The sequence below is a fragment of the Capsicum annuum genome, chromosome 11, assembly GCF_002878395.1.
Source record: "Capsicum annuum cultivar UCD-10X-F1 chromosome 11, UCD10Xv1.1, whole genome shotgun sequence".
Classification (NCBI taxonomy): Eukaryota; Viridiplantae; Streptophyta; class Magnoliopsida; order Solanales; family Solanaceae; genus Capsicum; species Capsicum annuum.
In genome coordinates, this window is record NC_061121.1 from 217,704,570 (window position 1) to 217,710,006 (window position 5,437).

The following is a 5,437-nucleotide window of genomic DNA, read 5'->3' on the forward strand; positions in this document are numbered from 1 at the left end:
TTTTGATAAGCTAAAGTAGATCGACCATAACTCTTTGCTTCGATATCGGATTTGGGTGAAATTGGTATCGTTGGAAAGATAATTCAAAGGGATTTCATTTAATATAAAGTATGCCACCCAGTTCATCTTGTACAAGGAGTTATGGTCATTCGAAGTTGACCCTAAAAATCTGTTTTGAGAGGCTGAAGTAAAATGAGTATAACTCTTTACTCAGACGTTGGATTTGGATGAAAACAATTGAATTGGAAATAATACTCAAAGATATTTCTTTTCATAGGTCGAAACTCTCCCAGTTCATTATATTAATGGAGTTATGATCGTTCGAAGTTGACCCAAAAAATTGGCTGGCCTCAGTAGTTTGTGTGCAGGAAATTTTCCTGCACATTTACTATTCCCAAATATCCCGGCCACCATTTATAGTTTCGAACGTGCTCGATTATATCCGAAACCTATCTGTTTTTATAAATCTTTATATCGTTGGAAAGCTTATTCAATAATCGTCGCATGGAACCATCGACGGGCAAATTTTGGTATAAATAAAAAAAAATAATTTCATATAAATAAGACCAATACACATACTTGAATACGCCAATACACATACTTGAATATGGGGTGTTACATCCTTCCCCCCTTTAGGACATTCGTCCTCGAATGTTAGCGTAGTTATTCAACCAAAACAAGTTCAAGTCCATCATTAACATTCACATCATCACATAAATACTATGCATATATAAAAAAAACTTACTTGTTAATGTTCTAACTCCGTTTCTTGAACTTCCTCTTCATCTTTGAACAAATGAGGGTAATTAGATTTCATTGCTTCCTCAGCTTCCCATGTAATCTCTTCTCTTTGACGATTTCTCTAACGTACTTTCACCGATGCTATCTCTTTATTTCTCATCTTCTTAACTTGGCGATCTAGAATAGCAATAGGTACTTCCTCATAGGTAAGATCTTCCGCAATTTGCACATCCTCAGTAGAAGTGATATGTGATGGATCTCCGATGCACTTTCGAAGCATTGACACATGAAATACCGGATGTACTGATGAGAGCTCTTGCGGTAGCTCTAATTCATATGCAACTTGTCCAAACCTTCGAGTGATCTTATACGGGCCTATATAACGTGGACTCAACTTCCCTTTCGTGCCAAATCTCATTACCCCTTTTATTGGTGATACCTTCAAAAATACCCAATCACATATAGAAAACTCTAGCCCTCTCCTTCTACTATCCGCATATGACTTGTGCCGACTTTGGGTTGTTTTCAGTCGTTGCTGAATTACTTTAACCTTCTCTATGGCTTGATAAACGAGATCCAATTCGAACAAAAGAGTTTCACCCACTTCGAACCATCCTATTGGTGATCTACATTTTCTTCCATATAAAGCTTCATATGGTGCCATTTTGATACTTGAATGATAGCTATTATTGTAGGCGAACTCAATAAGAGGTAAATGATCATCCCAGTTGCCCTTAAAATCTATTACACAAGCTCGTAGCATATCTTCCAATATTTGGATGGTACGTTCTGCTTGTCCATCTGTTTGAGGGTGAAAAGCTGTACTCAACTTCATTTGTGTTTCCAAACACCTCTGAAAAGACTTCCAAAAGTTTACGGTAAATTGGGTTCCCCGATCTGATATAATAAAGATTGGCACTCCATGTAATCGGACTATCTCTTTAATGTACAGCTTCGCATACTCTTCAACTGTGTAAGTGGTCCTAACTAGTAGGAAATGTGCGAATTTGGTAAGACTATCAACAATCAACCATATAGAATCAAACTTCTGGGATGTACGAGGTAAACCAATAACGAAATCCATGTTGATTATGTCCCACTTACAGCTTGGAAGATCAATGCATGGCATATAACCTTTGGGTTTTTGGTGCTCAACTTTAACTCTTTGACAATTTGGACATTCAGCTACAAATTCTGCAATGCTCTTCTTCATGTCATTCCACCAATACATATCTTTCAAATCTTGATACATTTTGGTTGATCCTGGATGAATGGAATATCTTGAACAATGTGCCTCTGTCATAATCTTCTTTTTTAGCCCATCTATATCCGGCACACACAATCGGTTTTAGCACTGAAGTAATCCTTCTCGCGTAAGCTCAAATGTCTTGGTCCCACCACTCTGAACGTTCTCCTTAAGCTGTAATAAAATAGGATCTGCATATTGCTTCTCTTTCACTTTCAGCTACTAATGAATACTCCGCAACATTATGTACGATAAGCTCTTTATCCGGAGTTTCAAGAAGGCGAACTCCCAAACTAGCTAACTGGTGAAGATCTTTAATCATCCCTTGCCTTTCTATAGGTGCCATCATATCCTTACGACTTAACGCATCAGCTACCACATTTTCTTTCCTTGGATGGTACAAGATATCAATATTATAGTCCTTTAATAGTTCAAGCCATCTCCGCTGCCTTAAATTTAGATCCTTCTGATTAAAAATATATTTCAAGCTCTTATGGTCAGTATATATATTAATATGAACTCCATATAAGTAGTGGCGCCATATCTTTAAAGCAAAAATAACAGCTGCCAGCTCAAGATCGTGTGTAGGATAATTTTTCTCATGTGGCCGTAATTGTCTAGAAGCATATGCTATTACCTTACCATGCTGCATCAATACACATCCTAAACCAATTCTGGAAGCATCACAATACACTGTATACCCTTCGGTGCCTTCTGGAGGTACCAACACGGGTGTAGCAATCAACTTGTTCTTTAAATCTTGAAAACTCTTCTCACAGGCATCATTCCATTGGAATTTGGATGCTTTATGGGTTAGCTTGGTTAAGGGTGCTGAAATGGAAGAAAAACCTTTAACAAACCTTCTATAATAACCGGCCAACCCGAGAAAACTACGAATCTCCGTAGGCGTTATGGGCCTTGGCTAGTTCTTCACAGCTTCTATCTTTTGAGCATCAACCTTTATCCCTTCACTAGATACAATATGACCCAAAAATGCCACCGAATTTAACCAAAACTCACATTTAGAGAACTTTGCATAAAGCTTACAATCACGAAGAGTCTGCAATGCCTGTCGTAAGTGATTGGCATGGTCCTCTTCTGATCTAGAATAAACTAGAATATTATCTATAAAAACTATCACAAATACATCCAGGAATGGATTAAACACCCTATTCATCAAATCCATAAAAGTTGCGGGTGCATTTATTAGCCCAAATGACATAACTAGAAACTCATAATGACCATACCGTGTTCGGAAAGATGTCTTGGGTATATCCTTCTCTTTGACCCTCACTTGGTGGTAAGCTGACCTCAAATCAATCTTAGAAAAGCACTTAGTGCCCTGTAACTGATCAAATAAATCATTAATTCTTGGGAGAGGATATTTATTATTAATAGTCACCTTATTCAATTGCCGGTAATCAATACACATCCTCAGCGAGCCATCCTTTTTGCGTACAAATAACACCCCAGGGAGACATACTAGGCTTTATGAATCCCTTCTCTAGCAAATCTTTCAATTGCTCTTTCAATCTCGTAATTCTGCTGGGGCCATTCTACACGGAGAAATGGAGATTGGTTGGGTTCCTGGTATTACATCAATACCAAACTCTACTTCTCGTTCAGGAGGCAAACCTGGAAGATCTTTAGGAAATACATCAGAAAATTCATTTACCACCGAAACAGCGTGAAGAGTTGGTGGCTCCGCTTCTGTATCCCTTACACTAACTAAATGACATATGTATCCCTTGGAAATCATTCTTCTTGCCTTAAAATAAGAAATAAATCTACCTCTTGGCACGTTATTTTACCTTTCTATTCAAGGACTGATTCATTTGGAAAATGGAAATATACCTTTTTCGTGCAGCAATCAATTGTGGCATAACAAGATGCCAACCAGTCTATACCCATTATAATATCAAAATCTACCATTTCTAACTCCATAAGATCAGTCATCGTATCACGACCACAAACAGTTACTATGCAGTTTCGGTAAACTCTTCTAGCTATAATAGATTCCCCAACCGGTGTGGACACTTCAAATAGATTAACTAACAATTCGGGTATTCTTTCAAACTTTCTAGCAACCAATGGAGTAACATAAGATAATGTAGAACCGAGATCAATTAAGGCATATAAATCGAATAAAAAGATAGACAACGTACCCGTAACCACATCTGGGGAAGCATCTAAATTCTGTCGATCCGCTAGAGCATACGTATAATTTTGAGCCCCACTAGAACTCGTGGCTCCTCTATCACCTCTAACACGACCCATTGGTTGTGCACCACTTCCTGAATAAGGCATCGATGATGATGATGCAATAAATAACCTCGTAGGTCGTGCCATACCCCCTATGTCCCTTCGTGGGCATTTCCTCATCATATGCCCCGATATACCACACCAAAAGCAAACATTGGTCCCCATCCAACATGTGCCTAAATGATACCTTCCACATTTATTGCATGGCTCTCGAGGAGGTCTCGATTGGCTTATATTCCCTTGCCCTTGGTACCCCACTGTCTGCGAACTCTGACTCTCACTTCTGTGCCCAAATTGATTTTCTATGGACCCTTGGAACTGTGGTGAGGCACTAGCTGCAGAATAAGAAGATAATAGCCTAAGTGGTCTAGCAAAAAACTGTGGTCTGAACCCTCCTTGGGATGCCATGAACTGCCCTGTAGATCTGGCCCTTTTGGAATATCCTCTTTCTAATTCCTGTGTTCTTCTCCTCTGCCTATGATCTTCCATTTTCTGTGCAAAAGCTTGGATCCTCGCTATGTCCATATCTTTGTTCAAAGCGGCAATAGTACAATCTCTAACCAGATATAGATCTAGCCTATCCATATATTGATGAACTCTGTCATCCATAGTAGCTACAACATTAGGAGCATATCTCGACAAGGAATTAAATGGGAGACTGTACTCCCTCACGCTCATATTCCCCTGACAAAGATTTAAAAATTGATCTGCACGGGCCTGATGAATCTCAAATGGAAGATAATGATCAAGAAATGCCTCTTTGAACTCTTTCCAAGTAGCTGGGGGTGCATCAATACCCCTAGATCATTTCCAGTCCTCGTACCAATATATAGCCTCCCCTTTAAATCTATGCGACGCTAACTCCACTGTCTCTCTACCCGTTACATGCATAGCATCTAAGGCCCTTTGAATTTGATCAATAAAGTCCTGAGGGTCCTCGTTAAGATCTGATCCAGTAAAAGTGGGAGGATCCATCTTAAGAAAATCCTGTGTTCGAAGGCTAGCCGCCCTATCTGTACCACTAGGACCCGTGGTAGGAATGGCTTGCCCAGCAACTATATGAGTCAAAAGTTACACTGCATTTCTAAGATCTTGATCAACAACATTAATAGGTGGCTCTGGGGATATAGTTCTCCTCCTCCTTATTTCTTCCGGAGTGGAAGAAGTTTCTGATGCATGCTCAGCTGG